Raw genomic sequence first — 26,811 nt, 5'->3', positions numbered from 1 at the left:
ACAGGCTCCAGGCTCCGAGCCATCAGCCCAGAGCCTGACGCGGGGCTTGAACTCACGGAGCGCGAGATCGTGACCTGGCTGAAGTCGGACACTTAACGGACTGCGCCACCCAGGCGCCCCACATTCTGACTTTTTATACCGCCTTACTGCCTCTAACCCTGGCTGGCACCAAAGAACTATTTGCAAGTCTTCTGTCCTAGTGGGAGCACAGAGTCTGGGGAGTGGCCTTGTTAACATTCCTACAACTGCTGCTCTTTCAATCTCTCCCTTCCCTAGTGAAAATCTCCAAACAGCTCAGGTTTTTCTTTTTTGTAAACCTTGGGCTTCCTCGGTGCACAAATTTGTGCTCTGTGATATCGTACTTTGTCCATGTTAAGTTTTACCGTGGTTTTTGTTTCTTATTCTCTCTGATAAGACTTGGCAATTTTTCTTCTGTAAAGTGCCAGGTACCATCTCTGTCAGGACTCGGCTCTGCAATTGGAACACGAAAGCAGCCGTAGACCGTATGCAAATGAATAGGTGTGGCTCTGTTCCAATAAAACTACGCTGGGTTTGGCTCACGGGCCACAGTCCCATGTACCCCATTGTGCGCTTCTGAAGAGAGCGTATTTCCCTTGTAATTGTTTCCATCAACTGATATTTCTCTTCAGTCTGAAGAAATCCTTTCAACGTTCGTAAAACGTTGATGGTAATTAATTCTCTCCACCATTGTTTGAAGGGAGTTGTTTCACTCCCTCCATCACTTTCCAAGTCTATTTTCGCTGCATGTCGAATTCTAGGCCGACTTTATTCCCCACCACTTGGAAGACATTGTCTCAGTGTTTTCCAGCATCCTCTGACATCGATGAGAGATCAGTGGATTGCATAGAATAAAATCAAATGTAATCTTTCTTTTCCTTTGGCCGATTTTGAAATTTCTCCTTGTCTTAGCTTTTTAGCAGTATGATTGTGGTATACCTAGCAAAGGCTCTTTTTGTATTTATTCTACTCAGTGTACATTGAACTCCTTGAATATGTAACTGGATTTCTTTTCCCAAAGGGTGGGAAATTTCTTCCAAAGAGTATTTTCCTCCCTTCCTTTTTCTCTTTCCTATCTTGGTCTCCAATCACCTGTGCGTGAGACCATGTTTTATTTTTGCACGGGCCACTGAGTCTCTGTTAATTTTCTTTCAACCTTGTTTCTTTCAAATGTTTTCAAACATTTTCTATTGATGTATCTTTAGGTTTACTAAACCATCTGTAATTAGTCTCCACATTATTCTCAAGCCACTCAGAGATTTTTTTTTTTCACTTGAGATCTCAAAGTTCAAAAATCCCCATTTCCTTTTAGTTTTAATTCCTCTATTGAGATTTTTTTTATCTGTGCATTCATTACAATTGTTTTTCCTTTATGTCCTTGAACTCAAAAAGATTCCCTCAGTTAATTACAACCCTCAGGAGATTGTATGACTTATTTATATTAACAACTTTTGTTTTGGTCACATTTCCCCACATTTTCACATTTCTAGTAATTTTTATTATAATCTGATCCTTATGGTCGATATGTTATGCCATCTTTCTTAAAATAATGGGGCATTTTTTGTTTTTGTTTTTTTTTTCTGACAGTTAAATTACTGTGAAGCTTGGTTTTATTATTTCTTTCTTTTTAATGTTTATTTACTTACTTTGAGAGAGACAACATGAGGAAGGGAGGGGCGGAGAGAGGAAGGGAGGGAGAGAGAGAACCCCAAGAAGGCTCCACAATGTCAGCACAGGGCCGATGCAAAGCTCTAACCTATGAACCATAAGACCATGACCTGAGCCAAATCAAGAGTTGGGATGTTAACTGACTGAGCCACCTGGACATCCCTTGGGTTTATTATTTCTGAGGACATAGCAGATTTCTATTTTGAACTGAGACCTATCGTGTGGCCTTTATTCTAAAAGGTAGTCCTTATCACTAAGCTATGACTACTATTCTGGGCCCTCACGTGAATACCTCAGTTCTTCAAAGATGTTTCTCCATTTTTTTCTTTCTGGGCCAAAATTCCATTTTCCATCACTGAAAAACCCCAGTATCACTGTTCCTCTCATCTCTGCAGGAAGCAATTTCTGACGTACCTTACGATCCCTTGTCCTGTGTGCACAAATTCTCTCAGTGGAGATCTCATGGTAAATCCTCATGCAGACTTCTGGACTCTTGATGCAACTTCTTATTTTCTAGGATCTACTCTACAAATTCCCAGTGCTTCAGCAGCCTGAAACTCTTGTCTGTGCCTCATCAACTCAGAGACATTTCTTTCTCCTTGGGCTCCGACATGCTCTGCCAATGAAGTCTGAACATATCCACAGGCAGAACATTGGGGAATGTGTTTACCTTCTTTTAGGGAACTACCCTTGTTACAGCCTGCATTGCTGGTGGAGAAACCAAGTGGCACTCAAAGGTCTTGGTGGATCAGAGTTGTATTTCACATAGGCGGGCTCAGAGGAGATGCTTCTCCAGAGATCCGAGTCCCGAGCACGAGCATGGGGGACAATTTATAGTCTGTTACTTCTGCATTCCCTATTAGTAGTAATTTGGCACCCGGGGCAAGCCGGGGCAGGAAGAAGAACCTGGAAGGGGAATATCTAAGCTACGGACTAAAGTTTATGTTAGTCCCATGGGCCATCTTATGGTGCAGAACTTTACTTATTTTCCCAACACCCTAACCCTGAACTACCTGAGGCCCAATGCTTAAAAACTGTTGGCTCCTATATTTTGTTTCTTTTTATACTTGTTATGGTGAGGGCGATGGCGGGGGAGGGGGGCAGTAGGGAAGGGGTACTGTGTGGACAAATCACAGCAAACATGGATGGAAATTTGGTAACAAATTTTAAACTAATATTCATCCTAGGACAAGTGAACTATGCATAATAAGTGGTCAGATATTTAAAAGAGCAAATATAAATTAAAAAGCAATTGTGGTGAAGTGAGAAAGCTCACCACTAGTCCAAAAATAATTCAGTCTTTACTAAGAGTTTGGTGAGTGTTTATGAGCATGTTGGGTAATGACAACTGACAGCAAGTTCATTGTACTTGGGTGTGCAGAAGGATGTCCTATCTGCTAAGTATGTTTTTAGGACATGATGTGGCCTAGCTTAGATAGACATGAAAAAAAAAAAAAGTGGTGCTTGGATAGACATGAGTTTAATTCTCAATGTAGTATCTTGCAGTTATGAGAACCTAAATAAGATCCTCTCTGAATCTAAAACTGGGATAGTATTAAGTAATCTTATTATTAAATAAGATGATTTATGTTAACATCTTAGCTGACACATGGCAAATACTCAAGAAATGTTAACTAATAATTGTATTGGTAATGCTTGTAATAGTAACAAATGGCAACATATAACCAAAAAAACTAAAGTGTGGAATTGAATGCTACTAGCATTGCATTATATAATTATGAGACTAGTCTCTTGTGTTTGAGAAGATAGCTGGACATCAGTTTTTTAATTACTCTGCTTTGATTCAATTCTAGTTAACTGAATATACAATGACACCCTAAACTTTTTTTTTTCCGATACTATTTACACAGGCAAAATGAAGTGGGAGAAAGTCAGTAAGTGTAATCATCATAAACAATCGGTAGGAACCAGCCAAGAAAAGAAAAATTTTTATCCAAGTATCATATTTCAAAAATATTTTGTCTTACATTTTGTCATTTTTAAAAAGTTTGTCTCATCTGTTCTAATGAGATTATACTTTAGCTTAAACAATTCTCTTTAGCCTTCATATGGAAACACACAAATTGAAGAAAAAATAAAAACATTTGGGATCCATTAATATGCCCTATCAGTCCATTTGAAACTTCTCCAGCTGTCATGTTGTTATTTCTAATAACTTCCTGTGCTTAGTCTATTTCTTTACAAATCTCAACTCTAATTAAAGCAGAACTTTATCACTGAGAATTCCTGAATTACAAGGGAATGCTGAATTTTATCATATGAGGGAAACATTGCAGGTTACATAAACCAGTAAAGAATCACCACTCGGTGGGGCATGTATGGCATATTTTGAATCTCTATGTTGATGATCTGTTTTAAAATGTGATTTCTGTTTGGGTTTTATTGAGAACGCATTAAAACAGAAGACAGTGCTAGTTAAGATACATTTTTGAGGACTAAATATTAAGGAAAAGCCAACTAAAATCTTCTGTGAAAATGGTGAGTCACATATTAAATAAGCAGAATAAATATTAGAACTCATGGGATTCATACGAATTTCCCTATAGATCTATTTATTCACAAAAGGGACAACCTGGAGATTTTGCCAACATTGGGCTAATTCTCTATACAAATGAGAAACTTCGAAAGTATGTCTGTAAGAAGAGCTGTGGACTGGTAATTCCTTGGGCTTTAGTCATCAATTTGAGTGCTAAGACGTCGAAATCAAGTAATATACTTTTATTTCTTTTTATTGTTTTGGTGCTCTGTTTGTAGACAAATCATTTCTTTTTAAAATAATCTCATCAACAGTGCTTTTTTTCTTTTTTTTTTTTTTCTTTTCCAAGCAACATCTTTGTTTTTGTCAGACATCCAATTCAATCAGAAGCATTATCAAGGTTTCCGGAAAGTATGAATAGATACCATGTAATGAGTCAGGATGGAATCTCATTGCTAGATTTTATTTACAGGTTTGCTAAGAAAAGGATGAGTTGAAGTTTTACATCTTCAATAAGACAATAAGAACTCCAGATGCTAAATGTATCGCCATGCTGAATTACAGCAACCATATTTATATTTCTTAACATTTGATCTCACATTGTGAAAGCACCAGTTTAGGAAATCAGAATGGTTTTGTGAGGCAGGCATTAAGTTCGGTCTCCTCATCTGTCACTTGCATAATAATAAAAAAAATATTCATGTCACTATGTCTTCTGATTTCAGAACTTCTTTCTCCCCTGCTATGTTTGTGTTTAGCATAGCATTAGTTCCTTTGAATGATATACAGCACTTAGCATAGGGTAAATTATATGGTAGATTCTTAGGAAATACATGTTCATTGATGTGCTTCTTTTGATACAAATAGAAAGGTTTTGATACATAGATTTAATGAACAGATAGTGAATATATATTATTCATCAGATTTCAACCACAAAAACAAACTGATTGTGGAATTTTGTGTATAGATGAAGAGATCTACACATAAGAAACTTACAATGTGTGTGAGAAATATGCACAGATATACAAGCAAATATAAGGGTACTTTGTACTGCGGAGTAGGAATGCTTAATTGTCTTGGGGATGAGAAGGTTGATAAGGATGCTCCAGGCTGAAGAAACGATATAAAAGAATGGTATATGCCATGGTTCACTTGTAAGTACAGATAAGTATGTTCTTTTCATTTAATTTTTTAATTTATTTTGAGAGAGAGAGAGAGCAAGAGCAAGGGAGGGGCAGAAAGAGAGGGAGAGAGAATCTCAAGCAGTCTCCACACTGTCAGCACACAGCCTGATGTAGGGATTGATCCCACGAACCATGAGATCCTGACCTGAGCCAAAATCAAGAGTCAGATGTTTAATTGACTGAGCGCCCCCAGATAAATGTGTTCTAAGAACAAGTCGCTGGGTGTTATTTAGGATGTAAGTTGATAAATAGGTGATATGAAACTAATAAAGACTCCATTTATATATTATTAGTGAGTTTTGTTGATATACACCAATTATACTTAGAACAAAAGCGAAATTTACAGACATGTTTCTAAACACCATCACTGGATTGTGGGACTGGGAGAGATTTTTATTTTGTTAACATTTTAGAGGGTCTCTATTTGTGAAAGTCTATATAGAGTGTTTAAAAACTCAGAATCTGGTGAGATAAAACAAGGCTAACCATGATAAAAAGAGGTGCCAGTTAAGACGCAGGACTGACATGATCAGAGGAAATAAAATAAAAAGAGAAAAGAAAGCAGACTCTTGGCATTCAGTACACACCACCCTAAAATATGCTGTGTGATTCCAACTACACGACATTCTGGAAAAGGCAAAACTATGGAGACAGTAAAAAGATCAATGGTTGTCAAGGCTTGGGTTGGGGGAATAAAGAGGTGGCACCCAGAGGACTCTTAGGGAAGTGAAAATATTCTGTATGATGCTATAATGATGGATGCATGTCATTATGCATTTGTCCAAACACATGAAATGTACAGCACCAAGAGTGAACTGTAATATAAGCTATGGACTTTGGGTGGTTATGATGCGTCCATACAGGCTCATCAGCTATAACACATGGACTAGTGGGGGATAACAGAGGGGAGGCTATCCACAGATGGGGGCAGGGAGTTATAGGAAACATCCCTATCTTCACCTCAATTTAGCTGTGAACCTAAAACTGCTCTAAAAATAAATAAATAAAATAAACATCCAAGCACACAAAAGCACACTGCCTGACACTTAGCGTGTTTGGAAAGAAAGGTCTTCTCTAAAGAGCTTGCCTGGTCTCCCTAAAGGCTTGTTCCTCTATTTCATTTTAAGAGGGGAACATTTCCAATCTTACTCTGCTTTCATACTGATTAAGTGTTCCAGGTTGTCTATGGAAATGGAAAGACTTCCTAAAATCCTCAGACTACAAATATCAAATGTGGATTTCAAGTTCATGAATTCCTAGTTGTTCGGTAAATTGGCAAAAAGCAAAACTCACCCTAGAATTTCAGGATTAAACAAGGTGGTTAATGGGTAAATTGAAAAATAGACAAATATTCTTATACCTCCTAGAAATTTTTAGTTTTTAAGTTTATTTATTTATTTATTTATTTTTAAATTTATTTTGAGAGAGATCACTTGTGTGTGTGCACATGAGTGGGGGAGGGACAGAAAGAGAGGGAGACAGAGATTCTCAAGCAGGTTCCGTGCTGTCAGCATAGAGCCCTATGCAGGGCTTGATCTCACAAACCATGAAATCATGACCTGAGTTGAAATCAAGAGTCGGGCACTCAACCCACTGAGTCACCCAGGCACGCTTAAATTTTCTTATTAAAACCTACTCACGGAGATACCTAGTACTTAGTCATGTCATATTTTTTAATGGATTTCTGCAAGTAGGTGGCCAATAGAAGCCGCGAACGCTTAACATCCATTCATGTATTTATTCATTGAGTCAACAACCATCTACTATGCTTATTTGTTTTTAAAGGAAAAGGAAAAACCAGTGGAGAAAAAAAGATAATATGGACAATAAGGAAGCAGTAAACGCTAGCAGAAAATTATGACAAAACGGAAGCGAATGAACGTCTCTGAAAAAGGATGGAATGGTACAGAAGAGGTGCAGAGGATTTACACCAGAGAAGTGGAAAGGTAGTCATCCACTGAAATGTAAAAACAAACAAAACGGAGAGAAAACAGGAGAAGCAAATATGTGCACTTACATGTTTTTATTAGGTTTGTTGGTGTTTCAAAAATCTACAACACAAAAGTCTACTATACAGAAACTTGGTCAGGAATTAGCACCTCCGCGTGAACAAAGAGGCAGAACTATATTTTGTCACAAGGTCAGAGTGATCTGGGATGTCAGGTGTAATTTTATGATGATCGAATTACAACATTTAGGGGACGATGAGCATCTGTGGCCTAATTTTGAATCTAACTTGAAATGAGTTAACACTCCAGAAAACATTCATGAGGCACTTAGAGGAATACAAAAGTTATAAAGTCAGTGAACACAAAAACATAAATTCAGTCCCAAGAGAAGAAAGCACAAACAACATCTCCACATAAACCAGTGACAAGAATAACGAAAAGAATGACATGAAAAGAAAAAGGCAAGAGGAAAGCCATTTTGTACAACAGAAAATATTGTTGAGAAATGATAGACGTAAGAGGTTTATCAGGATATTTAAGAGGCTGGTTAAGGTTTGAATATCTTGTGTTGAAATTATTGAAAATAATCATAACAAATGTCAAAGCTTGTATCAGCAAATGTCATGGGACTATATAAGATATGTATTTTTCTCTCATTTTTCATGTAATTTTCACATCAATCTTCTGTGGTGGGCACTAACATTATCTATGCTCCCTGAATTTCACAGATGAGGAAACTGTAGCACAGAGAGGTAATGGGTAATGAATGAACTTGCCCAAAGTTACATAGTTATTAAGTGACACAGCTAGGATTTTTAACTCCAAAACCTAGAAAACTTAGCTCCTGTCTGAGTAAACACTTTCCACTTTATCTGTCCCAACAAAAAAAATTCTATTATTTTTCATCCCAGTGTTAATCATAACTACAGTTTTATGCATGCCCTTTTTCTCATGTATGATATAATACTTAGTAGTTATATCATATGCCTCATATATAAATAGTGTAATAGTATGTAGGTCTAGTTCTGCATAAGCAATGTATTCCTAACATTTCCCAATTTCAGTGTTCTTCATCAAAAGGGGACTCTAAAATATTAATTGTAGAGAATATTGCTGGACGCCTGGGCGCCTGGGTGGCTCAGTCAGTTGAGTGTCTGACTTCGGCTCAGGTCATGATTTCACGGTTCGTGGGTTCAAGCCCTGCATCAGGCGCTACCATGAACCTCTTTTTTTATACTGAAAAAGTAGAAATAGCTAAGCTTTACATTCATGCATCCAGGGATTCATTCTTACCAGGTCTATGATTTAAATAGCTATACCCCCTTAATAATAACAGCAATAATAATTATATGTGCCTAATATTTATTTCGTGTACTTAACTGTGGGTCAGGCATTGAACTAAGCTTTTTCAAATGTGTGGTCCCTTGGTATGCATGGCTTTTAATTCTCATAATATTTGAAAGAGGCGCATAACTGTTTTCAGTTTTCAGGCGAAGAAACACAAAAATAAAACATACAAAATAAACAAGATTTAACTTGGGTAAGTTAGTGGAATTGAAGGCCAAATCAACCCAAACCTAAGTTCATGACTTTGATCGTCCATTGTATTTCCTCCTCACCTATTAGGCATTTATAATACTGAAAAATTAGAAATGGCCTCGCCAAGAAATGGGGCCGGGGATGGTTTGTCTCTCTTTGCATCATTCATCCTAGTTCAATCTAGTCAAGATGTTAAAAGCCGTACTGGGAAGTTCTGCATAAGAGGGGTCCCCATTCAAAGGAAAGAACCCTGGTCTCATCCTGCGGTGAGTAGTTTGAGCTTCTGTTGTTCAGTGTGCCATAGGCTGGTTGCATGTGCTCTTGCAAGGTTAACAGCACAAGCATGTCATATATGTGTGTGTCACAGCAGGACAAGGATCTTCTTTTCCGTCTCCTCCTCTTCCTCCTTCCCCCCTCCTCCTCCCCCTCTTTCTCCTTCTCTTTCTCCTTCTCTTTCTTCTCTTCCCCCGCCCCCTTTCTTTCCCTTTTTATTTCTCCAGGCAAGAGTTTGATGCCAAGTCTATTTACAAAGTTCAGCTTTGGGGTCATGAGAATTTTGCTGCACACAACTGACAGTTTTATGTTCCTGAGACTCACAAAGCTTTTATGCTCTTCCTTTTCTTTCTTTAGTGCCCTGTATCTTAACCTCTCCTTCCTAACGTGCCCAACTATTGTTCAGAATCATATAGTGAAGTCTGGACACAGACAGCTAGAAATACAGCTTATAACCTGAGTCTGATTGCAGAAACACATTTGACAATATTTTGGTGAGTTTTTCCAGTAGTGAGATCTATGCAATGAGTTCGATAATAGTCTCCTTTTGAGCTAGTTAGGTCTCTGGAGAGAAACATAATAGGAGTTTTGGAAAGATGCAACTATTCTGAGGTTTTCCTGAAATCACACAAAGAAAGTAATGAAGGGGGATCACTTAGTAGTCTTAAATATGATTATTTTGTTTTCTTTCAGACATAGTTCATACACAGATCAGTAAATTTATGGTTTCGATCAATGACCTTAAAAATAAATTAATAAAGAACTCCCCCTGGAAAGAATGCTCTATGCAGAACAAAGATCTAGAAAAATCCTTTCTTAACTAGAGGTCAAAAACAGTCCAGGCCACAATTTCCGGCTGTGGGTGTACTGTATTCTCAGGCAATTAATGACTTTGGGGTACCAACTTGCTTCCAGTAGTAAAAACAAGAAAAAAAAAAGACTATCTTCAATGTACAAACAAGCTGTTTTGAATTTGTTTTTATGTCAGCTGTTTGAAACTTGGAACATATTTCTCCCCATGGAAACAATGATATAAATTGCGGTTAGGTTCTTAACACAGTCAACAAAAAGCCTATTTAACTAATAATGTATTTGAAATATAGCACTAATGGCATTAACCTCAGGTCTGGGTCTTGGTGGCAGAGGGCCAGGGGGAACCAATGGATGAAGGAACATGGGAAAATAGGTTTCTTTCCCTTTAAAGATCCAATATCAGGGGCACCTGGGTGGCTCAGATGATTAAGCGTCCAACTTCAGTTCAGGTCATGATCTTGCGGTTCATGGGTTCGAGCCCTGCTTCGGGCTCTGTGCTGACAGCTAGGAGCCTGGATCCTGCCTCAGATTCTGTGTCCCCCTCTCTTTTTGCCCCTCCCCTGCTTGTGCTCTGTCTCTCTGTCTCTCTCTCCCTCAACAATGAACACATGTTAAAAAATTAAAAAAAAAAATAAATATCTGATATCAAATCATCCGTACATATTACAAAATAGTGTTTGCAGTGGCTGTTTCTTTACTTAAGAAAAAATGTTATTCTATTTATTTTTGAGAGGGAGAGAGAGAGAGGCAGACAGTAGGAGTTGAAGCCCAAGCAGGCTCCACACTGTCAGTGCAGAGCCTGATGTGGGGCTCAAACTCACGAACCGTAAGATCATGACCTGAGCCAAAATCAAGAGTCAGATGCTTAACTGACTGAGCCACCCAGGCACCCTGGCATTTTCTTTAAAAAAAAAAAAAAAAAAAAAAAAAAGGAAAGAAAGAAAGGAAAAGAAAAAGAATATGTTTGTGTGTTTTGAAGTTTTGAAGAAGAAGAAAATTTAGCATCACATAAAATCACAGACAAGGGATAACCACTGTTAGCATGTGGGTAAATAGTGCAGAAGCTAGTTGCAAACAAAAATGCATGGTGTAAACTGTTTGTCCAGCCGTGAGAAACTCTGGAAAGACACAAATACATTTTTTATTTGTGCAGGTTATTTTCTGCTTAAATAGTCATTTGGAATACCTCTTTGCTTTTCTTGGGATAAACGTTTCAAATTGTACTTGCTAGGGCAGTGCCTGCTGTGTAAGCCTCTTGGTTGGCGTTGCCAGTGACCCTCCAGAAAGGTGTTTCTACTTTACGTTCTCATCAGAAGTACGTGCAATAGCTGTGCAAAAATATGTGAAATGGGTTTGTTTGACTTCAGCACTGTTTCGCTTTCCTTTCGAAATAAAAAAAACATAACACAATTTTCCTTTGCACGTCCTTTCTGAAGGGACCCTCCCCCCTTGGTTGCTGTCGCTGGTGTTTCTTCCACTCAAAAGACTCTGGTACCTTCTCCACTGTAAACGTCTCCGCTAACACCCGACTACTCACCCCACTGCAATATTACTTAGAAAGCGCTCTTTCTCCAAATTCTCACTGGGTCTCCAAAAATTGCATCTGCACATGTGTGAAAAGATCCCCAGTAAGTGTAACTGCAAACTGAAAAAGACGTGTTTTAGTAACGAATGCACATCTTAAGGAGCCAATGTTTTCTGCAGGGTGGCACGATTCAAGGTGTACAAAAAGGCCAATTTCAAAAGAACAGCAAAAGTACTGAATTCCAAAATACATTGTGGCTGGACGTGATGAATTATACTTACTAAATCATTATCAATTGCCTAAGAAAGAGTTATGTATTTTGACTTAGATTGCTCATTTCTAAGATGTAATCAGAGATATGAGCACAGATTTGAGTGAAAGGGGTCCATCCAGGGATGCTTAAAATATAGAATAACTAATTAGACACAAATGCCAATCAAAACACTTTCACGTGAAGGAATAAACACTCTTAACATACCCCCCATGGAAGATGTTAATGGCGTACAGAAGGACAGTAACACAGATTAGAAATATTTTCGAATCCTTATAAATTTGTTAAAATTGGATTCCCGGATCCATCGACCAAACTGCAGTCACTACTCATTTTGGTGTTGATTGTAGATAGTGATTTCAAACATCTTTTCCATACTTTGCTGCACCGTGAGTTTACACAGCTCTCAAAGTCTGAGCTGCAAAGTTTGTTTTAATAATGAGATCTGACAGTCAAAAGTCAATAATAAACTCTCTGAGCTCCTGTATTTCTGAATTTTTTTTCAGTGGAAAACAAGCTGTGGAAAAACACACATTCAAATAGCATCCGTGGATCCTTAAAGAAACAACAGCCCTTTTTTTCTTTTTCTTTTTCTTTTTCTTCTTCTTCTTTTTTTTTTTTTTTTTTTTTTTTTTTTTGGCCTCTGCCACTTTTCGTCTTCAATAGTGCAGGTGCTTGGTTCTTTTTCCCATCTCTATGGCATAGAATAAAAATAAATAAATAAAGACACACACAGCCTCCTTGTCATTGCCATACTCAGCAACAAGCATTTCAACTGGGGTTTATGGGGTAATAAATTATTGTACCCTGTCCTGGCGAGTAGCTTTTTTGAAAGGCCACATCCGGTCTTTGGGGCACTAGCTTTTATTATGCATTTCATATTGAAACAAAGGTCAAATTAATTGACCTTATCTATGTGAAAAACCAGCTGGTTGCCTAGAGAAATAAAATCTTTTACAGAGACTTTAGGGACAAGTAAACAACAGGGAAGCTCAATCCACCAGCAGCTGGGATCTGCAATTAGAAAGAGAGTAAATTCGGAGGAATTTAATTTTTAAGTGACCAGTTAAGAATCAGTAACAATTACATTTTCTCTAAGGAACATTAGAGCCGAAGAGATTCCAAAGGTCATCGGTATGTACACGTGATACTTCACAATTTCGTCACGTATTATACATTTAAGGGAGGGGGGCAGAGAAGTTATAAGCCTTCCATTCTGTGGTCTCTAGGGACAAACTTCGCAAGCCTTTCTATGAGAATAACCAAGTCATTCAGAGTCTGAAAGAAATCATTTTAGATCTGAAAGAATCAAAGTTGGAGTACAGTTTTAGTTTTCTCCCCCCAAACTCAAAAATAGATATTCTATGCCCTCTGAGTTTCCTGTTATTGTATATACCAGCCCAAAGACCGAAGTTTAATGTAGAGACTCAATAGGAGAGGAGGCTAATTTAGTTTTCTAAAATATCTGTCCCTCCATTGTCTCATCTGGTAAATGGATGATGATTCTTGAATCTCACAACTTTTGGGAAAATCACAACAGACAGTGTAAATTAATATCTCAACACTCCGGGTCTGGCAATAAGCAATAAAAGAGGTTATAATAAGGATTGCCATTCAGAACCACTAAATGCAATCGTCTCCACTTGTCACACACAAACAAGTAAGCTTAGGTCTCCAATTTCTTAGTTTATTGCTTCACTTCTCCCCTTTCAGTTTACATACGCGACCACAGCCCTCGACACAGTTTTGTCTGAGAAAATGGCTCTGAGTGCCGTGCTAGGGAACAGGCATTTTGAAACCTTTGACAATTGTGACTCTAATACGTGAATTTGACTCACATGTGAATTTAACAAGTATATGAAGAAATAATGGGCTGCAGGGACCTGATAAAAGTACTTTCCCTGTGTCTCCTATTTTAATTACTGAGCACACTTATGACCCCGTGCGTTGAAAAATAATTATTTTGAATTAATCAGATGCAAACATAATGGGCACATTGCATTTGATGGATGAGATTTTCCTGCTCCTGCAAAGCCCACATTGGGTGGAGTCCTGCTGTACCGTCCAGCATGGAAAAGATTAAGCCCCAGAAAGCACATCTGCATGGTGGAACTTTGAAAAAGTTAATGGCTGTGAAAAAGGGTTTGAACTTCTAGCTGAGGTCAGAAACAGGGTGATTTAGTGACTTTAGTAAACAGACTCGCAATGAGGTAAAATGAAATTTGGTTTCGTTTTGGCCAGGACATAGAGAAAGAACATCAATAAAGTTTTCAGTGCTCAAAGGTAAGCCCAAGGCCCACGTGGCGAGTGAACTATTGGTAAAAAGCAGTTCATTGTTCTATCCGATGATTAGTAGTATCTTTTTATTTGCTCCAACCCAGGATGTAATCTTGGAAATGGGGACACAGAGGCAAGAGGATTCAGTCAAATCACACACGCGCGCACACACACACAAACACACACACACACATACACAAAGGAAAGAAAAGAAAAAAAAAGAAAAGAAAAAGAAAGAAGAGATAAATGACTGATCACTGAACACACAATGGTTGGACTAAATCCTCTGAAGCCAGCGGAACTGACTATCTAAATTCATATGCAAGGCAACATGTTAGTTCCTAGCAAGGCTGACTTAACGTGACAAAACCATGTTAATGAGCATGCTTTCTAAAATTCCTGGTGTTTGCTTATGAGGTGGCATTTGAGGTTAGTCGGGAAGAAAGTCAAAACAAAGGAAAAACAGGTCAGAAATCAGTAGAACAAAGATACTGGTTTTGGAGCTGGGTGGGGGGAGATGAGGGAGAGATAAAATTAGATGCCTCTAGGAAGGAGAATTTTCTTTCCATTTTTCGAAAGATGTAACAACAAAAATTATCTCTACTTAGTAGAAAGGGCTGATGGTACATCTCCAGAAACCCATGTACAGACATGAAACAGGGGCATGGAAACGATCTCACGGGAAATACATCACTGGATCTTGGGCCACAAGTTGGATCCATTGACTTGTCAGATTTGCTGCAACAATTTGAGATTCAGTCACAGTTGCCAGTATTTCAAAGGCATTTGCATTTCTTCATGAGTCTTGGAAGAGTGACCATGATGTCCTTTGCTGCAGAAAAAGGCCAATTTGGGGACAGGAGGCCGATCAGATTCCTGCGGCCTCCATGTCTCCATGTTTCCTGGTGGAAAGCAGGAACGTGCGTGAGCTGCTTTGACTCCAAGTACCCCAGGAGCCGCCAGTGAACCTGAAAGCCCCCACATCTGGCTACAGCTTGCCCTTGTTTGCTTTAAATTCTGCACACAGACGACCACCCTGGCTGTGAATTCAGGGATGGCCCAGCCTTCTTTCCGCATGGCCAGGGGAGGTGGGGAATCTGTAAACTCACCTGGTCTGAGGGTGAGGTCCACTGGCGTTTTCAACTCGCTTTTGTTTTTGTTAGTTTTACTCCTTTGGAAAGGGGTTTCTGCGGCAGTGAACACACATCCATCATCCTTTCTCCTTTGCTTATTCCTTCTCCATCAGGTATAAACTATGTCCTGGCAAAGAAATGGTCAGTGCTTTACAGAGACACCCCCAAACACATACCCCTACAGAACAGAAACTTCTGGGTAAGGTGCCTCTGATAACAATTCACTCTCCACAGATTTTGTTTAGCTCTGTGACAGTTCGGCTTGTTTCTCTTTCAAAAATTGGCTTCTCTCTGGGAGAAAAAAAGAAATAGAAGAGGAAACTCTCAAAGATCTTAGACAATTATTAAGTACAATGTGTTGCTCTTAAAAAATCAGTATTTGGTTATGAGACAAAGAGTACATGAGACAACAGCGACCTCAATGCTCTCGTAGTTAATAGTTCAAACCATGAGCCACTCTCTTGTGTTTTCAGAAATTCATTAGTTTTCTTTTAATGGTGTATATACAACATTGAAAAGCAGTCAGCCAAGACATGGTCCTTAAAATTAAACCAATGCAATTTTTACCTTTGTTTCTTTTCTTTCAAAACAAAAATATGACTTTTTTTGTGGCAATTCAAATCGCAAGGACACGGCCTCAAGAATACTAGTCAAACAGTGAAAAATGTTATTGGAGCATTTTGCCCGTCCCCACACTGGACATATTTCTGAGCACAGATGACAGGATGGATTGCTATTTCTTCATATATTTGATACAAATGGCTTTAAGTATATCAAGTGACTGCTGTATGAAGAAAAACAAGACAAAAACAGAGAACAGCAATAACAATCTAGATTCACCCTTTCTTCCTTTTATAGGCAAAAAATGTGTGAAAGCTGGCAGGTACTGGAAAAATCTAAATTACGTCGAGGAATCACACCGCCGCTGTGTCTCTAGCTAGGCACCTGGCAGCCCGTTCTTCTCCCTCCTGAGGAGTCAGTAGGATTATCCCTCCTCTCTCTTGTCGAAGTGGTGACTCCACAGAAGGACCACAGTGGGGGCTCTGCCCCCCAACCCCTGAGTCAGACGTGGCAGAATTTTTCCAGAATATACACCGTACCTTATCTTTCTGGATCATAAGTGTTCACAATTCATCATCCAGGTGTTTTTTTTTTTTGACCCCAAATTCTGTCTTGTAATTGTCCAATGGTTGGCAAAGAATTTGCTTCTAACTGTCTATGTTGATTAATTATTACAGGGCAATTGGGAAGTAGAGGAGGCTTCCTTGAAGCAGGAAGGACGGATGCACAGAGCGGTCTACACTTCTGATAAAGGGCTTTCTAACTACACACCGAAGTCTGTAAGCACAAAAGTCCTGCCCTATTAAGTGCAATCCCTGAAAATGCCGTTTAGGGGAATCATTGCTGCAAATAACCCAAATAAAGATTAATAGATGGATATGGACATAAGGAAAAGGAGAGTATAAAGGGGAACGCTGTGGATCACTAATGAGGAAACCAAATGTATCTTTTTGAGATTTGCACCATGGCCGTGAACGTGGTTGGCAGCCAACGTGGAAAATGTTGTTCGAACATTGTGTTTCAACTGCGGAAAATAAGTGTACAAATAAATAAAAGTAAGTAGATGGTATTTCTAGAAACAAATGGTGTTGCGTGTTGAGCACTAAAAGTTTTGGTGTTGGGATGTTTATTTTCTCAAATATTGATGGTAGGTTTTCTCGATTTAAAAGAGTCAGTATAGATAATTATTTCTTTTCCCTGGCTCTGGGTTTTCCTGATAATTGGGACAGGAATAAATTCTCAGATTTTAGCATCGTTTAACTTGAAAAGCAGGTAAAGATGCACTTTACACAGGACATAAAAAGCCTTATAACTTTTTGAGAAGTCGGAAAATGGACAAGAACAAATATTGATTTCTGTATTTCAGAACTTCAGCATCTAATGCAATGTGGTACACGTCATTGAGCCAATCCATACTGTTAAATTTTGACTGCATCACTAGGTTTCTCTTTGTATTAAGTTGTGTCTAATATAATCTTTCTGGGGAAAAAAGAAAAGTCCTGGTTTCCACTCATACCTGTATCAGTCTTTATGGAGAAAGTTTATACAGAGAACAGAGAATTTGATTGACTTAGTATCCAAGTCATAACAAATATCGGATTGCTCAAACTGACAAATGAAATTAATGAAATTGGAAATCACAAGGACACCTCCTTTTTTTGGAGGCAGGAATCTATTCTATTTGCTTTTGCGGGGATGGGGGGGGTGTTTAGCATTTGCCGTCCTAGTTACACTTTGCATTGGCCAATATGAGAGCATTTATTTTCAGAATGATTCAAGGTGTAAGAAAAGAAAGTGGCCGAAAGGATGTAGATCGGTCCTTTAAATGGAAGCTTCCAGTCTAAACGGTTCGCCTGTACTTAGACATATCACCCATATTGAAGCACAGAAGGCATCTTGCTGATCATTTTAGACTTCCGTGCCTTGGTAGGCTCAGACATTGCATGCTACGCTGATGTCTAGGGAAAGATAGATGTCCGTTAATTCTCCAGATGTGCTATTGGTCCGACTGCACTTATATCCGCGTCTGGAAATGTTTAAAGAAATGGCTGAATTTTTTCCCCACTTTATTTTTGGATATCTTAGTATCCTGGATTCTTGTCGACAGCCAGTTTATATCTTTCTTGATCTTCATCACCACACTAGGAATTCTCCCTCCTAATATATATATATATATATATATATATATATATATATATATATATAATGTCCTATCAGAGCATTTTTCAAATGTCCTTTGCTTGCAAAGTGTCGGTTTTTACCTCTGGGTGAGGAATGAATTTTAACTGATGTGTTGTTACTTCCACCTAGTGGCAAGAGTGGAGAATACAACTTTCTTGTGTTGAAAACTAAAAATCATTCCCGGATCCTCTAGAAATCAACGGATTTGGCAAATATTTCTTGAGTACTTTCCAGATGCTGAATGCAGTGAACAAAATGTAATGAACCAAATGGTCTCGCTTTAGAAGTAAAAATAAGATAATGAATTGAAAAATACTCCAATATACTTATTGAAACATATGGCTCCATGTTTAATTTTTAATAAGCATTATATTTTTAGAACACTTTTTATATTTACAGAAAAGCCGCAAATAGAAAACAAGAGGTCCCATATACACCTCATCCCCTTTCTCCTTATGCTGACATCTGACTTTTTCATGGTGCCTTGTCAGACCTAAGAATTAACTTTGGTACCTTATTATTAACTAGTACTTATGACTTCAGACCTCATTTGGATTCTGCTAGTTTTTCCACCTATGTTCCTTTTCTGTTCCAGAACCCAGTTTAGGAGACCACCTTATATTTCATATCATGTCTCCTTAATCTCTTCTGGTTTGTTCTTTTTAATATATCAAGTTATCGTACCCTACCACAATTATTTTGATAGCAATAAAAAGAACAACAACAATACAAAAGTGAGTACAGTGCGTGTATCTGTGAGTCAACTATTATATTCTTATGAGAATAAACCTTGACTTTCAAATTTGGAAGATTTTAAGACTTGGAGAAATGACAACGTTTGCAAGGACAGAATGAGAATGTGCTGAGTCCATTTAAAAACAGGAGTCTGGGAACAACATTTTCTTTGTTCTTTTCTGGTTGACCTTAGGGCATCTCTAACATGTGACCAGTGCTATCATGAGCTGGTAAAGAAATAAGCTGTGTTACTTAATGAAACAGCAACAACAACAACAACAATGAATTGGAGGCAGAAGCAGTAAATATCACATCTAAGAAGATCAGAAGAGAGAGCGTCATGGTTAAAAAGTATCAATAATATCCTTTCAAAGTTCAGTCATAGATCTAGTGAGCCTACACTTCCTTTGCCCACAGTGACTTACACCTCTCCAGGTAGTCACGGTCTACACCAGTTGATTGGTGAATAATAACTTCTGATTGGGTGATGCTGCTGTTCAACTTGTCTATTTAACTCACAGGTACTATTTGTCAGATTGTCTGCCCAACCACTTTGTACTCACTTGTAATAAAGAATGATGTCTCTTAATTCTATCCTGTTATGTGATCGACAGGAATACAAACAGGAAGACAAGAATCATTCATTCACTACTTCACTCCTTCATTCATCCCACAGATACTCAATGTCTAGCACATGAAAGCCCTTCCTCTAGTTGCTAGGTCTGCAGAGTGAAAAACCAAACAAAACAAAAACATCCTCGGTTTCATGAAACATCACAGACTGAGTTGAAAATAAAAACTTTCTGAACGGCCATCAGAGAAAGCACCTCCCTACTGTTCTTCTGCAATATTTTTTTTTTTCATTTTCAAACTATTTGTTCTGTGGCCACCTTGTATACCCAAGCCCCAGAGTCTTTTAAAAAGAGGCTTTTACGATCAAAGACAAGAGCTGAAAGTCTTCAGCTGTAAGATAAGTAGGCTGAGTCCCTCTGGTTGCATCAGAACTCAGTTTCTAAATTATGTGAGACTAAGAGAGACTCCGGTGGTAGGAAGATGTCACTTTTGGTAGCAAATGAGCACTTGCTTTTCCAGAAAACTTTTCTTGAAACTGCAAAGAAAACCATTGTTAAGTGCTTTGGATAGAATCAAGAATACACAAAAATTTAAGTTCATGATAGAGAAGGTACTCACGTAAGTATGGAGAGGATAGACTCATCCATAAATGTTGAGGAAAAATATTTCTTTCTCTGAGGGAAGGAAAAGCAGATTTCTCTTAAATCACAAAACATACAGAAAACAAAATCAGATAAATTAAATGGTGTTGAAGGAAGAGGACACCATTCAACATTTGAAAAAAAGGCTGAATTTATTACTTACTTTAATTTTTTTTTAAAGTAATCGCTATACCTGGACCCCTGGGTGGCTCAGTCTGTTAAGCGTCTGACTTCGGCTCAGGTCATGATCTCACAGTTCCTGGGTTCTAGTCCTGCGTCGAGCTCTGTGCTGACAGGTTGGAGTCTGGAGCCTGCTTTGGATTCTGTGTCTCCCTCTCTCTCTCTCTGCCCTCCTGGCTTTCTCTCTCTCTCTCTCTCTCTCTCAAAAATAAATAAACATTAAAAAAATTTTAAAGTAGTCACTATACCCAACACGGGGCTTGAACTCACGACCATGAGATCACAATCCCTCCCCCCAACTGAGCCAGCCAGGTGCCCCAAATTTATTACTTACTTACATAAGACAAAGCTATGCTTTTTAGGCATGGTTTTCCTGATTGCAAGGCAGGAGGCTTATTTTAATAGGGATTTGGGAAAGGTAGAGTTCAAGGATTTGCAAACTTTCATAGTCAGAAGCAGCTTGCTGTCAGATGTGGAAGTGTGACAGTGTGGGCTTATCCGGGTAGGCTTATTGCTGACTGACTGACTTTCAGAAATGTGCACATGGTGGCTGTAACACACTATCTGAGCTTCAAAAACATGTGGCATTATTGATTGTCTGGCTCTCAGAAGCATGACCACTGATTAGCATTGCCAGCAGCCTTTAAACAGATTCTACAAATAATGTAAGGAAAAATGGGCAAAAGGTTTGAACAGACACTTAACCCAAAACAAAAATATATGATAGCAAATAAGGATAGGTAAAATGAAAGATGTCTGGTACCATTAGTCCTTAGAGAAATGTAGTCTGAAACCACAATGGGACGCCATTACAAGCATTAGGCTACAATGAAAAAGGCTGATCATAACAAGTGATGGAAAGGATGTCGGGGGGTTGAGGGCGGGAGCTAGAGCCCTCATATACTCTTGGTGGGAATGTAAAATGGCACTATCAGTTTGGAAAACAATTTGACAGTTTACTTAAAAAGGAAAACATATGCCTACCATGTATTCAAGCCATTCTAATTCTATATATTTAACAGAGAGAAATGAAAGCCTGTGTCCATACACAGACTCCTACACAGATGCTCCCAGCAGCTTTATTTGTAATAGTCAAAAAGAAGAAACAACACAAATCTTCATCGATATAAGGATGGATAAAAAAAATTACGGGCACCCGGATGGCTCAGTCGGTTGAGCGTCCGACTCTTGATTTTGGCTCAGGTCATGATCCCAGGTTCGTTCACACTCACTGTGGAGCCTGCTTAAGATTCTCTCCCCCCTCCTCCTCCTCCCCCTCCCCCAGCTCATGCTTTCCGTGTCTAAAATAAATTTTTAAAATATGTTATATCCATATGATTTTATACTACTTACCAATAAAAATGAATGAGTTATTGATACACTCAACAACATGGATGAATGTCAATAACTTAGTTATGCTGAGTGAAATACATCAAAAAGGTACATACTTCATGCTTCTATTTTTAGCAATTTCTAGAAATGCAAACTAATTTTCAGTGACAGAAAGAGGTTGATGTTTACCTGGGGATGAATGGGGATGGTGTTGAAAGAAATTACCAAGGAATCTGTTCAGGAATGAGATTGATGGGTAACATCGTAAATCCATGTTTAACTTTATAATAAGCTGGCAAATTATTTTAAAAGCAGCTATACCAGATACCATATGTTTTCACTCTTATGTGGATCCTGAGAAACTTAACAGAAGACCATGGGGGAGGGGAAGGGGAAAAAAAAGTTACAGACAGAGAAGGAGGGAGGCAAACCTTAAGAGACTCTTAAATACAGAGAACAAACTGAGGGTGGATGGGGTGGGGGAGGGTAGGAGGGAGGGGGAAATGGGTGATGGGCATTGAGGAGGGCACTTGTTGGGATGAGCACTGGGTGTTGTATGGAAACCAATTTGACAATAAATTTCAATTTTTTAAAAAAGCAGCTGTACCTTTTTGTATTCCCACCAACAATGAATGAAAAGATATTTTAAAACTTGCTATAATATACCCTTGCTGGAATTTGGCATTATTTTTTTTTTCTTTACTTGACTGTAGCCATTCTAATAGTTGTATCGCAGTATTTTGTGGTGGTTTTAATTTGCATTTATTTTATGACTAATAATGTTGAGTATCTTTTCATATGGTTATTTTCAATCTGCATATTTCCTTTGCTGAAGTGTCTATTTTTAATTTGAATGGCTTTTTGTATTGTTATTTTGTAAGAGATCTTTGTGTATTTTGGACATGTATATGTCCAGATATGTATAACTGGCAAATATGTCTTCCCATTTCAACGGCTTGTTTTTCCATTTCCTTAGCAATTTTCTTTCACAGAGAAAATATTACTGGAGCCTTTAATTTTAATGGAGTCCCATTTATTTGTATAGTTTGTGGTTTTGGTTTTATATCTTAAGATATCCCTACCTGACCAAATGCCACAAACACTTTCTCCAGTGCTTTGTTAGACTTTTTCTATAGTTTTGTTTATGAGTTAGGTGCATGATTCGTTTTGAATTAATTTTGTATAAGGTGTGAGGTATACCTCTAAGTCTCTCTCTCTCTCTCTCTCCCTCTCCCCACCCCCCTTCTCGTAGACGTCCAAACATTACCATCACTATTTCAACACGCTGAATAAGACTCGAGTTGACGGACACTGCTGCCATATTTATGATCCAGGGATAAAAATTACTTTCCTTCACCGGTAAGTCTGACGACACTTGTAGTTTTCCTATCGTTGTCAGTGTCTTTCGGGAGCATAAAGAAACTTCTAGTGTGCTGGCAGTTTTTTTTATAATGGATAGATGTTGAGTAGTAAGTGTTTTCTGAACATCTGTTGATGCTATTAATTAGGCCGTTTTGGTTGTCTCATGTTCTATGTTCGCCTTGCTTTTCTGTCTATTCATTCTATCACTTAATGGGAGTAGAATGTTAAAGTCTCCAAGGATACTGGGAAGCTTGTCCATTATTTCTTTCAGTTCTATTATTTTCCTTTGTGCATTTTTGAACACTTTTGTTCGGTAAACAAACATTTAGAATTCTTACGTTTTCTTGATAAATTGGCCCTTTAATCATTATGTAATGTTCTTTTTCCCCCTCCATTATTTTTCTTCTTCTGAATTTATTTCAGATTAATCCAGCCACTCCATCTAATTTTGATTACCATTTACATGTGATAATTTTTCCATCTTTTTATGCTTTTAATCTATCCATGTCATTATATTTCAAGTGTGTTTGCCAAGTAATTGGAAATAATTGTAGTGTTTCCCAAGTAATTAGGAACAATTCAATAAGTGGGTCTTGTCAATGTTATTCAATCTGACAATTTCTGTCTTTGAGTTCTTATCTTTCAGCCATTGGTATTTAATGTGACATTGATATGATTAGATTGGGTCTTACACTTAAAAAAAGTTTCTATTCATCTGTTCTTTTTTGTTCCTCTGTATACCCTTTTATCATAGACTATTTAAATATTTTTAGTATTCCATTTTAATCAGGCAGTTGCTTTAGGGCTCTTTCTACTTGTATCATTGGGAGAATGAGGTTAGTTCTAGGAATTATAATACACACAACTAATTTTTCAAACTCACAGTTGTTATTTTACCAAATCAATTAAAGTATAGAAATATTACAACCATAAGCCTCTTACCCTATTCATCCTTATGTCTTAGTTGTCATATATATTACATTTACATAACACTGAACAATGTCAAAATTTTTGCTTTCAATATTCACATACTCTTTAAAGAGCATAAGAATAAAAAACATAATGTTTTCTTTACTCACATATTTTTCCTTCCTGTTGTACTTCCTGTGTTCTTAAATTTCCAACTTTCCCTATGGCACAGTTTTCTTCTAGACTAAGGGATTTATGTTAGCATTTCTTTTGTAGCAACTAATTCTACAGCTGAGAATGTTTTTAATTCATCTTCACTCCTGAAGGATATTTTCATTGGATATAGGATTCTGAGTTAACGGCTACTTTTTCTTATTACATTGAAGATGCTTTCCACGGTCTCGTGGACATCAAGTCTCTTGTCGAGTGATCTCTAGTCTTTAAATCATGGTGCCCCCTTACATATGTCATTTTTTTTCTGGTTGATTTCACGTTTTTTCTTACCTTTGGTTTCACACGGTTTGATTATGATGTGACCAAGCATTGTTTTCTTTGACCTTTGGTTTTATTTGTTTATTTATTTATTTATTTATTTATTTATTTATTGCTGTTATACAATACCAAGGTTTCTTTGTAGCAAGTTCAAATCACACAAAAACAGAGAAAAAAAAAAAGAGAAAAAAAATGTACCACTGTGCAGGATTTTCTTTCAATTTCTCCCCTACCAACTGTAATCATTTCATCCCTCCACTCATTCAATAACTAACTTTAATTATGATTCCTCTCTTTCACCCCATAAATAATACTTTCGCCAATATCTTACATAATATCTATCTCAAGAAAGGTAATGGAAATGTTTTGGTCCTTATGTTTATAGATGTCTCTGCTGCAACTTGTAACACATTTGACCACTCCCTGTTTCCAGAGAATTATACTGGCTTATGTAACTCTGCACGTTAGATTTCCCGCACTGTCCAGTCCTTTTTTTTTTTCTTTCTTTTAACCAGTTTCTCTTCATCTTTTAGTGCCATAAATGCTTCTAGGCTTCATAGTTCTCTCTGGGTTCTTATTTTAATACCATTTGCAAGCAATCTAATCATTGTTCTGGTTTTCTTTATCCTGTATGTGTAACTCATGCATACACACCTCTGTTTCTGTTTTCTGCTGAGCTACAAACCAGGATAACCCAATCACCTGTTGGCCATCTCTACCTGGATAGCTCTCAAATGTCTTAAAGTCAGCACTGACAAATTTAACTTACATTTCCCACCGTGTATGCTCCTCTGCCTGTATTGAAAGCATTTTCCAGTAAATAGTAATATGCTATGCGCAATCAGAAACCAGGAATCTTAGCACAAATATTAAGTCTCAGTTTTGTCTTCACGTGCTCATCTATCAAGTAGCAAATCTTGTCAATTCTCCCACCTAGATATCTCTTGAGTGGACATATCTGTTTTCTCCCAGCTGCTGCGTACTCTGTTCCAAATCACCATCACATATGAATGGCAATTGCAACAATCCCTCTCACACGTCTCCCTGTGTCCACTATTGCTCCCACCCACCAATTCTCAGTGAAGCAAGTTGGAGTGACCTTTGATGTGCGAACCGGACTATGTCGTCTTCCTTCCTGAAGTAGACAATAGCTCCCTGTTGGCCCCAAAGAATAAAATCCTTAACACAGCTTATAGGGCTTCCCTGATCCCCACACTGACAACACATCTAATGTATTAATTTTATGTTGCTGCCCAAGAGAATGCCCAAAAACTCAAACTAAAACAGCCAAAATGTATTCTCTGTACTCTCTTATACTTCTTTAAGTCAGAAGTGCAACACAGATCTCATCGAGCTAAAATCAAGGTGTGGAGCAGGATGTGCTCCTGTCTGTAGGCTCTACAGGAGAAGCCACTAGCTTGCATTTTCTAGCTTCTAGATGCCACCCAAATTCTTTGGCTCATGGCCTCCTTCATCCATCATCAAAGCCAAGAATGATGGGTCAATTCCTAGTAATTCTTGAACTTCTCCTCCTTTCGTCTCATCTATCTGCCTTACCCTTCTTCCCCCATCCCCCACACTTAAGAGCTCTCAGAGTTAGATTGGTATCACTTCCCTATTTGAAGGTCAGTGGGGTTCACATTGTCCCCAGTGCTCAAAAGTTCTTCCTCCTTTCCATCCACTTCCCCCCTTTATCTGATGAGCTCTCCTTTTTTCCTTCATTCTTTAAATTAAATTTTAAATTTGAGTTTATCATGGTGGTCTTTTCTGACCTTCAAAAAAGGGCAAATCCCTCTGTTTCAGGACAATCTACTCTCCCTTTTCTCTCATTCATTTCATGTATGTGACTTTACTTGTAAGATACCATTTCCATGTTTGCAGGGACATAGTGTGCCTTGTCTCCTGTAGTGCCCTGGCACCTAGTGGGATACCTGGCAAATGAATCATGAAGACATGAGAAATAGAGCTAAAATGTTTACTACTCTCTATCCACGACATCCTTCCGCCTTAATTCCACTTCTTCCCCTACCTTACTTCCCCCCAAGTAGTTTTACTCTGCTTGGGGAATTTCTAGACTAATTAATCTAGATTATTTTCCAATTTTCAAGATTTAGCTCTCATGTTGTCTCTTTTTCAAGGCTCCTCTGAGGGTACCAGTCTGAGTTGGGTGGCTTACCTGGGAATTTCTATGACATCTCTTGGTCATGACCCTTATATTGTAATAATATTCAGCCTCAGTTAGATCTTGAGCTGTTTGAGGACAGGCACATATTCTTTTTAAGTCATGTATCTCAGTTGTAGCACAGTGCCTAACAAATATCAAGCACTCACTCAATGATGTTGAAAGAGTCAGTAAATGGGTTTCCTCTTAAGAAACAAAAATTACATTCATTAATTTCCAAAATATAAAAGTACCAAAGTTGCTGAAAAAGTGTATGCTGAATAGTATGTATCCTGGTAAAAACTTTACTGGTTTATCTTCTTTCTTTCCATCTATCGATCTCTATGTATCTGTATCTATCTATCTATCCATCTATCTATCTACCTATCATCTATCTATCTATCTATCTATCTATCTATCTACCTATCACCTATCTATCTATCTACCTACCTATTATCTATCTATCTATCTATCTATCTATCTATCTATCATCTATTGTCTATCTACCTATCATCTATCTATCTATCTATCTATCTA

Source organism: Herpailurus yagouaroundi, unplaced genomic scaffold, assembly GCF_014898765.1.
Source record: "Herpailurus yagouaroundi ecotype Mexico unplaced genomic scaffold, PumYag 206, whole genome shotgun sequence".
Taxonomy (NCBI): Eukaryota; Metazoa; Chordata; class Mammalia; order Carnivora; family Felidae; genus Herpailurus; species Herpailurus yagouaroundi.
This window is presented reverse-complemented; position numbering follows the sequence as displayed.